Source organism: Myotis davidii, unplaced genomic scaffold (assembly GCF_000327345.1).
Source record: "Myotis davidii unplaced genomic scaffold, ASM32734v1 scaffold1431, whole genome shotgun sequence".
Lineage (NCBI taxonomy): Eukaryota > Metazoa > Chordata > Mammalia > Chiroptera > Vespertilionidae > Myotis > Myotis davidii.
Window position 1 is genome coordinate 59,322 of NW_006282737.1, and position 10,722 is coordinate 70,043.

Here is a 10,722-nt window from a genome sequence, read left to right on the forward strand (position 1 = left end):
ACCCTAAGAGGCCACGCATCTCAGTGTCCCAGTAATCACTGCAAGCACCTCTGAGAGAAAGCCGCCCTCGAGTTCCGCCCGATGCCAGACAGTCCAGTTTCTCCCCATATGAGTCTGTGTCCCCAGAGACTCGTGGAACTGAAGTTCAGTTCAGTTGGGAGCTTGTGACTCCCTCCCGATTGAAAAAGACAACTGTGTCCTCAGTTGCCAGCCCTTTCTGCATGCTCCTCCGTACCTCTGCACTTTACTTCCGCACCTCCTCTGAGTCTCAATGTGCTTTTCTCTTTCCTTCTAGTTGTAGAATTTCCACTCAGCCAGCCTTCCTGTGGTTCTGGATGATGTCTGTTTTGTCTTTTAGTTGTATTTTTGAAGTGGTTGTGCAAGGCAGCGATTTCTGGTGTTTACCTATGCCGCCATCTTGGTTTCCTCCTCTCTAAAGGAAATGATTTTTAAAGGCACCTTTTCAGCTCTATTAGTTTATGTAAGCTAATTATTAATGTTGTGAAAGTTGTGTGAATGGAAATCCTTTAACCTTCTATCCAAATTGTCCTTCACTAAGACAGAGTCCTTACAAAATTACATGTTATTGCCTGGACAGTTTTGCTCAGTAGTTGAGCATTGACCTATGAGCCAGGTGATTGTGGGCTTGATCCCTAGTAGGGGGTGTGCAGTAGGCAGCCGATCAATGATTCACTCTCATCATTGATGTTTCTGTCCTTCTCTCCCTCTCCATTCCTCTCCCTGAAATCAGTAAAATTATACTTTAAAAATAAATAAAAATATTATTTATTCTTCCGCTCCCTCACCCTTCCCTATCTGGTACTCTCAACCTCATTATTAAAGTAATAACTGACAGAGTCTGAGACAAGAAGGAAAAGTGTAGAGATAGCAGCAGAGAGTTATCAGTCTGGGCATTTCACCATTTCCTTAAATGACAGAAAATATGAGGATAAGAGTATGCAATGAAGATGTACAGAAAGTAAAAGAAAGGATGTAGAGGTAAAGAAAGATGATTTTTTAAAGTATTCTGTCAATTATAATAAACATGGTATAAATTGATGCAGCTGTACAAGGCAAACATCTAATTGAGGATTGGTGAGTACTGCCCTTCCTATCACTCAGAAAGCAGAGAAGCAGCTAAGAAAGAAAATGAGTAGGGAAGGACAGAGAAGTAACACAGGGTATCCCCTCTCTTCCATGGCTGCTGTGGTGCCATGTTGAAGGTGAAAGACGTAGTTCCTTTTTCTTTCTTTCCTCACCTGAGTATGAACTACCATTCTACCATAGCTTAAGATAACTATAACAGTCCAGACTGCAGAGGAAGTGATAGCTAACCTCTCTCTCCCTTATGAACTTTCCTCTAGATCTCTAGGGACATATATTTAGTTGAAGAAATTTTAATTATAATGTCCCTTTAGTTATTAAAACTCCCCAGAGATGATTAAAGTGTCTGGTCTTGGATCCAAATATTATCTACCCCTTTGTTTTGGTTTGTTGGCCTTTTCCTCCAACCACTACCACAACCTAGAACTCTATGACAAAGATGAATATTTCAGAAATCTTAGAGCCCTGGTGTCAGGTTGGGTGTGAGATAATGCTGGTATCTACAGATGCAGACACTAGATAAATGGCTTTGTCCCTGCAGCATGTAACAGGCCAAAGGGCTGTTACTGGGCTCATGTTTTACTGAGTACAATCAAGTTAGTTATTAATTATCCAGACACGTTTTTGAAGTGTTAAAATTAGCATAAATATGCCTATCCCCATATAGACCATCTTATCCTATATAATAAAACCCTAATATGCAAATCAACCGAACAGTGGAACTACCAGTCGCTATGATGTGCACTGACCACAGGGGCAGACACTCAATGCAGGAGCTGCCCCTTGGAGGTCAGTGCACTCCCACAGGGGGAGCGCTGCTCAGCCAGAAGCAGGGCTCATGGCAGTGTGGGGAGAGAGCTTATGCCAGCAGGCGGACATCCCCTGAGGGGTCCTGGACTGCGAAAGGGCTCAGGCTGGGCTGAGGGACTCCCCCCACACACACACAATGCACAAATGTCATGCACCGGGCCTCTAGTATAATATAACTCAATATAATTGATGTAAACAACTCACATCAGGGTCTTTTCATTTGGTTCACAACATCAAGATGCTACACCAAACTCAAATCAGCATGTAGCATATTGTCATATCCCTATCTTCCAGAAGCCATACAGAGCATCTCATAGCTCTAACAACACTCCAGAGCCTAGCCAAAGGTCAAGAGCATTATCCTAGCTTCCAAAATCCTAACACAGAACCACTGAAAGCAAGCCCAAACATTCCAGACTATTCTCAGTGTGACAGAAAACAAACCACTTTTAATTCAGTGGAGGCAATGTATTGTCATGGGGATTTCAGAAAACCAAGCTCAAACTAAGGCAGTTATTTTCCAGGACATAAGGCACCAGAAAAGAAAAGCCTTTTTAGAATGTGGACAGAGCCATGAGTGTCAAAAAGGAGGGAGGGAGAGAAAGAGAGAGAATTAATTTATCTTGCTTAAGATCAAGTTTCACATAATGACAAATTACTATATACTGGTAGGATTATCTTTCTCCGCCTACAAATAGTCTAACCACCCCCAAGTCATAAAAGTCAGAGAGAACTAAGCTGGACAGAATATATTCCTTCCTGCTTCCCATCTCAGAGCAGCTGTGTGATTTCCTAAAGATTCTGTTGCTGGAGCTAGGGATAAAAGCTCATTTACCCACAAAATAACCTGCAAGTCTCCAGTTTCTGTTCTTCTTCCCTCCCCCTTCTTGCCCCTCCCCCATTTGGCACCAGAGAAGTAAAACTTAGGCGTACTTAAAACAGTTTGAAAACTAATCTGAAAGAGGAAGAAGAATCTGTATACATTGGCTGACATGTGCTCTACCCTCTCTGCTCTTAAAAACAACAGCAACCCATCTTTTCAAAGAAACTTGCCTAAAGAGCAGGAGTCCTGTGAATGAACTGCGCTTGTCTAGATTATTTAGATTCACTGTGGAGATCGCCAATGACGGCTTAGCTTTCCAAGAAACAGGTAGATTGCATTTACTGAAGACTTGGAGTTTGCTTCTGAGAGTGAGTTCAAAAGGACCCTGAAGTGTCAACCTTGAACGTAGCAGGTAAGGATATTCAATGTTTTATTGCTAGGACTAGAACTGTATGTAGTAAATTTCTGTTGATTTCAACAAATTTCTGGGAGTTTGGGGATCTACCCTACCTGCCTTAAATTAGGCTGCCAGTATGAATTGAATTCTTTCTGCCTTTTTTATTGGTCAGGGATTTGATAATCCAATCAGTCTGCTCAGTGCTTCTGCTAGGTAGGGGCTCAATGCAGCAAAATACAGTGAATACATTCCCCCAGCCTCCAGCACCTGTGCAATTCAGTTGGAAATGTGGGGCATATTTTAAAGTCCTATTTTAAGGCCTTAATGGATTTTCTCTAATCTGTAGTGGCAGTTTCCTTCACTATTGAAAGAAAATTTATAATGACTGCTGAAGGTAAACCAGTGAAGAATTATCTGATAGTTTAACATTAATTATCCCACTTGAACCTCTCAATATTCTGCAATTTAGATGGGGTAAGTGTTACTATCCCTGTTTTGAAAATAAGGAAATAGACTCAGAGAGGCTAAGAAATAATCTGTAACATACCACATAACTAGAAATTGGCAAGTTATGACTAGAGACTGAAAATAGAAAGCTCTCAGAACTATAAGGAAATTGCATGGTCTATTTAGTATCTTAGACATATCTGACATAAACCAGGTTTACAGAGCCAACACTTCATACATTTTAATTAAAATCGTTGGCTAGGCACATTCTTCTACTTAGCAGTAAAGAAGCTGTTTTCAGGGGTAAAGAAATGGTCTGTGGGTTCCATCAGTAGCTAAAAAAAGAAAAGTCCTAGAATTTTTAATTCAGTTTTTCTGCCTTCCAGTGATCTGATTGCTTTGAAATCCAGAGAGAGGCCATGACACCATATATTTATCAGGTGATTGTTCAAAAACAAAATATAACTAAACCTGGACTTGAGACTGTACTGTATGCCCATTAATTCCTGCAAATAAAATAAACCAACCTGGGAGCCAATGAGTCCCAAAAGAATGGTAGGCTAAAGAAAGTTTGCTGGTTAAGTCCAGTCAATCCAGCGTTTCTGTGTCTTCCTAATGTAGAACTATCAATTTCATTTTCTAGTATCTTTTTCCTCCTACCTTTAATCAAACTTTTGATGTGTTTAGAAACTAGTTATCTGGAATAAAATCAAGATTTTCTTCCACAGTGCAGGAAATTATAAATCTGCCTTTGCTGCATCATTGGTGATAATAAGGAATTAAGCAGGGGTAGGGAACGTCTGGCCTGCGGTCCTTTTAAGGCCTGCAAAATCATTTAGTCTGACCCTGCCAAGGTATTAGGGGTGAGTTAATTAAATGTTTAATCAAGTATAGCCAGCTAATTTTTAAGTTGATAATTTTGTATGGCCTGTGAATGATGATATAAACATCCAAATGGCCCTTGGCAGAAAAAAAGATCCCCCATCCCTGGATTAAGGAAATGGCAATGATTTCCTTAAGGTACATATCCAACCTTGTGCATTTAATGTCATGGAAGAAAGCTATCATAATCTCCCAAAAAATATAGCTCTGCGTGGACTACTACTTTGACCCATTTTGCTATTTCTTATGTTCTTATGACAATATCTCAAATACATTGCAATCCAGTAAATAAGTATTGGTTAAGCTCAATACAGTTTGTGGCACGGAGCAAGGTAAGTGGTAGTTCCTGCCTTTGAGGAACTTACTGTTGTACCTGCAGGGTACACCAAGGAGCCTGATCTGTTACGTAAAGGGATTGAGTTGAAGAATAACAGGAAATGAATTTGGATAGAAATTTAAGACAAGATTATTAGACATTGAATTCCAGGCACTTTTTAATGGGAAATCTTATTAGCAAACTTTGAATAAGTGATGAAAACCATTTTGAGAATATGAATCTGACAGAGTTTCATAGTTCTGACTACACCTTGAGAAAAATGGAGATGGGAGTAAAATTTAATGAAGCTCTAGGCTAGGTTGATTGCAGTGGAAATTGACTTTATAAAAACTCAAGAAACATTTAAAAGGAATAATAGATGGAAGTAGGTGAATGATTAGATAAGGCAGCATAAGAAAGAAATAAGTCAGCAATATCTCTGAAATTTTGAACCTGTGATATCTGTGATGCTACTGCTATTCCTAGAATTAGGTAATTTGGGGATATAAATGGGGAGTGTAGAACATGCTTAGTTCTGTTTTGACCTACTGAGTTTGAGGAGATGGTAAAAATTCCAAGAAACAATGTCTTATGGATGGTTGGAAATAATGGCCCTGAATGTAAGTAATGGGTAAGAGGTACAGGCCAAAGTTAAATCTGGGGAGTATGATTGATAGCCAATGCCATACAAATGGCTCAACTTAGAGAAAGTAAATCTAAGAGATGACCAAAGACTGAAATTTGTGCAGTTTCTACATTTTCAGGCCAGAGGAAGAAGAGAGTCTTCAGAAATAAGAACCACAGAAATGTTATAGGCACCCCAAAACACCAGAAAAGGTGTTATCTGACAGCCCCTGTGAGTTGGAGGGGGAGGGCTGTCCCCTCCTTGGTTCTTGTCAGTCTTGCATTAAAGACTTCAAACAAGTGATAGCAAATGATTTCTTTATAACAAAGCAAATTTATTAAAGAAGCAAAGCAAGCAAATTTATCAAAATATACCTGCCCTATAAGGTGCAGATTGACTTCCCAACTAATTTGGGAAGTCCCCACCTGGTAGAGGTTTAATATTTTATTCCTTTTTGTTTATAGGTTTTAAAATTCCTTTGCCGGATATTTTGGTACAGATTAATTCTCAAGGTGCCATTTTACTTTGCTGTGGCCTTCCCAGAATTCATGAGAATCACTTGGCAACTTTATCTTGCCAAGCCCTGAGACTGCTGGCTTTTCTCTTTAGGAAGTAAAATAAAACTGCCCTTTTTCCTTTCCCCTTAGCCCCTCCTTTCCTGTATTCTCTAATTGAGGAGGCTTTAACCATTTGCCTTCAGTGTCCTTGGTTTCGGGAAGATAATGACTTGTTATTTACAAGCCAACTGCAGCTGTCCAAATTGTTTAGCTTGTTTAATTTCCTTGTCTCCGTTTCCTATTCCATCTACTTACTTAGGAATTTTCCTAGTTTCTCACTATTCTGGTACAGAAATACAATTCTTCTCAAAAGATACCAAGCATCTTGAGAGAAGGTATCAAGTTATTTATTCTTTTAAATTTTCCCTTCCCAACAATAACTAGCATCATGCTTTACCAACACCATGAACACTCAATAAATATTGTTACTCTAACATAAGCAAACATGGAGAATATTTGCTTCAAGCAATCTTCTAGTTTGAACTCTATCATAATCTCTGCAACTTAACAGTGGCTGCTCTAAACTACCTTGCTGCTCAGGTTTCAGTGGAAAGGAAACAGCCTGGATACCTGGGAGTTCATTCTACTTTTGTTTTGTAATCAGCTATGTGGTCTTTAGCAAATTACTAAGCATCAGTTTTTCTTGGTTTCCTCATTTACCAAATGTAGTAATGAGCTTATAGGAATATTTTAGATGATTAAAATAATAAATACAAATATGAAAGCAACTTGAAAATATAAACCACCTTACAAAAGGGTTTTGTTTAAAGTCCATTCCAAGTTAATAAAATACACAACAAATTTGATAGCATATGGAGGGAGTAGGGCAAGTTACTTTCTGCTTACAACACTATAGCTCTAGACCAGGAGCCTCACTCTAAATATCAGCAATGCCATCCAACTCCTTGGACATGTCAGTAGGAGCCAGCCCTCTAGTAACCACTAACTTTACAATACCTGAATTTTATTTACCTATTATTTATTTATTTTTAATGTTTTATTGATTTTAGAGAGAGAGGAATAAAATATTTGAGTAGTATTTAAGAAGTATTTCTGTGAAAACACTATCCATATTTATTCATTAGCTATTATTTCCATTATGTCCATTGTTCTCAGGATTACATCGTAAGGTTCAAAACAATTTTTACATCAGGTTCTGAATGTAACACAATATTTCACTGCTCTGTCCTAAAGCCACTTGTCCAACCACCAATTTGTTTATAATACAAATCAGATTCCCAGAATATATAGGTAAGTAAAGTGCATGTGTCTCTCCATAAAATACAAAGACCTAAAGTCATTTTTATCCCTCAAACCAATGTTATTTGGGTTTCTGGCTACATAGATGTCTACAAGGTATAATTTGAAAGCCAGTGAGAAACATTTTCCAGTTCAACAGGATGAGCAAACGTCCAGGAGACAGATTCATGCTAACCAACCCTACAAAAGTGATTCATGAATCAGAATACCAATTTGTTGATTTGTATTGATTGTTGATTGTTGATAGACTCATAGCAGATAGTGGTACATCATTATTCTTACAGAAAAGACAACAAAGGAAGTCATTTAACCAGATTATAAATCCAGACATCTTAAGTCCTGTAATTCATGTTACAATACTGGTGCTAAAACACCATCAACTGACAATTATTTTTGCCTTCAATTGAGAACTCTTTATAGGTAGGTAGAGAAGACCACTGTTTAAACATAAGTCATGCACCACTAAACTCTTCACCCTGCTTCCTCATTTCATCTCATGCTATTATGACCTCTCCATTATTTGTGCCCCACCAGTTTTGCTTCCGCATTTACAGGGAAACTCATAAGACAGAAAAGAGAAAGAAAAATCAATAAATATTTAGAAGAAGTTAAGGAGGGGCCCTGCTATAAAATAGGGGGAAAGAGACAAAGCAGAAAAATAAACATAGACCCTTGAGCACTTAAACAGAGTTGGTTTTCCTTTTGATGAATAAAATGTAATTATCTTATTTATTTAGCTTGTTTATTGAGTCAATATATCCCAGACATTTGAGCGCCTACTGAAATGTGGCTGATGGAAAAGGAAAAAGGAGCTGAGATCTAACCTTGGCATAGTCGGGCTTTCTTTAATTTTCTATCAACCACTTTTCCCTAAAAAGGAAAAAAATCCAGTTTGGAATCACATTTTGAGATGTCTAACATATACAACTTGTTAGGATTCCTCATCTATTTCATAATAACAGCTTCTGTTTTTACATAGTGTTGTCTTTCTACTGTCATGGATTCAACATGATACATGAATAAAGTTAACAGAAACAGCACTCAAACATCTCTGACACATCTGAGGTACTTATTCCGAAATGCCTATAAAGTTCAGGCCTCAGAAGATATCAAAAGCTTTTTTTTTATTCAAAATTTGTTGCCCTTTATGTTTAAACTAAATTTTAATTCTTGTTTAAGACAAAGGCCTTCAATAAAAGCAATCTCGTAGAGAATAATTATTTTTCTTCCAAGATCCAGGCATCTAAATACCAAGAAGTTAGGGGCAGGCCTCAGAGTCAGCTATGAGCAATGGCCTCAGAACTTACAAGGATTCCAAGTTTCTGGTAATTAACTAGAGACTTATTCAGGTATCCCTGGAAGAAGGTAGGCCCTCTAGTTAGTGCTTTACCACAATTGCAGATGTATATAAGCTATATGTCTGTAATATATTTATATCACTCGGACTAAGGATAGACCTTTTCTGTGCATTCCCACCCACACTCATACACTCCTCAAGATATCTATTGCTATTTTGTGATTTGCATTTCCCTTCAAGTTTCTTCTTATGCATCACTTAATTCTGATGATACAGAATAAATATTTGTCACAGTACTATACATTGGGCACACTGTGTTATTAGCTCTGAATGCCATAGTCCAAGTCCTTTTTGGACTTCGCATTGTCCTGTGTTTGGAATCCAACTGACAACAGAGTGGCCCAATTTGATGAGTGTGATGTTCTCCCCTTAAGAATGAATAAACTACTAGAGAGGAAACATTTTGAACTGTCAGCAGTACACTATCAACTCCCCTGTAGTTTCTAGTACCAATGAAGATGCTGCTAAGAATATCCTTGAAAAAGCCAAGTGAAAAAGCTACTTATTGTGGTAATAAGGCTACAGTGATGTCAGGAGGGTCTTTCTACTCTTTTTTCCTCAATCTTTTATTACATGGAGGAAAGCCACTGAGATCATTAGTACAAGCCTGGTTGTTTATAGATTAAAATCCCATGGAAGATGTATAGCTTTGCTGCAGTCAATCAATAACCAATCACTCAATTAACATTTATTGCACATTTTTCTATGTGTGAAACATTGTAATAAGCTCGGCTTTGGATTCACAGAGTTAAAGGGAAAAAAAGGCTGGACTTTTTCTTTTTGTCCTAGGGTAGTTCACAATCTACTTAGGGAGACAAGATTCCTACGCTTTAAAAGATATAATACAAGCCCTAACTTGTTTGGCTCAGTGGATAGAGTGTTGGTCTGTGGACTCAAGGGTCCCAGGTTTGATTCCGGTCAAGGGCATGTACCTTGGTTGTGGGCACATCCCCAGTGGGGGGTGTGCAGGAGGCAGCTGATCGATGTTTCTCTCTCATCAATGTTTCTAACTCTCTATCCCTCTCCCTTCCTCTCTGTAAAAAACATCAATAAAATATTTTCTTTAAAAAAGCCCTGACCACTTTGGCTCAGTGGATAAAGTGTCAGCCTGCAGACTGAAAGGTCCCAGGTTTGATTCCGGCCAAGGGCATGTACCTTGGTTGTGGGCACATACCCAGTAGCGGGTGTGCAGGAGGCAGCTGATAGATGTTTCTCTCTCATTGATGTTTCTCTCTATCCCTCTCCCTTCCTCTCTGTAAAAAAATCAATAAAATATATTTTAAAAAGATATAATACAAGGTATTAGAATGCTGAATGCCATATTATTGGTACAAACCATAAACACAATACAAGTTCAAAAATAGAGATACAAATGTAGAATGGGGTGATCAAAGTTAGTGTCTGGAAGTGGAACCTGAGCTCAGCCCAGTATTAGCAGGAAAGAGAAACATAACAATTTGCATTTTTATAGTGCTTTGTTTGCAAAATACTCTTCTTTGGTGATTCTCCATTCATGTATCCATCCAACAAATACCTGTGTATCAAAAAATTAATAAAGCTGTAACCGGTTTGGCTCAGTGGATAGAGTGTTGGCCTGTGGACTGAAAGGTCCCAGGTTCAATTCCAGTCAGGGGCATGTGCCTTGGTTGCGGGCACATCCCCAGTGGGGGTTGTGCAGGAGGCAGCTGATGGATGTTTCTCTCTCATCCATGTTTCTAACTCTCTGTCCCCTTCCCTTCCTCTCTGTAATAAAAAATATATATTTCTTTTACAAATCAACAACAAAAAAAAGAGAAAAAAACCAGCGAGGTGTGGCCTTGTGCCAGGAGCCTCCATGGGGCAGCCTGCCCAAAGCTCCCTGAGGACAGGGGTGGGCCTCATTCCTCCTCCAAACGCAGCAAGCCTTTTGCTCCCCCTTTTCCAGGCTCGGAGAAAAGCCACCGGCGGTCGCCAAGTGGGTACAGACAGCTCGCTTAAGTGACTCAGGTGACAACCACCGCGTCTGCCTGCCCCCGCTTCCTCTTCCCGTTCGGCATCCCTGAGAGCTGCCTGGGCACCGCCCCCTTTGGCGGTGGCACCCACACTGACAGTATGGCCTCCCCGCACTGCGGTGGGACGGCCAAGTGGAGGGGAACCCATCGGTT

The 10,722-nt window shown here is 39.3% G+C and overlaps 1 protein-coding gene across 1 annotated transcript in view; it reads left to right on the top strand.

The window, feature by feature from the left end:
- Positions 1-2,650: 2,650 nt before the first annotated feature.
- The window catches only part of CYSLTR1 (cysteinyl leukotriene receptor 1), a 46,839-nt gene continuing 38,767 nt past the window's right edge, over positions 2,651-10,722 (top strand). Inside the window, exon 1 of the mRNA XM_006753172.2 lies at positions 2,651-3,149. The gene's annotated coding sequence lies outside the window, so the exon portion shown is untranslated. The remainder of the gene's footprint in view (positions 3,150-10,722) is intronic.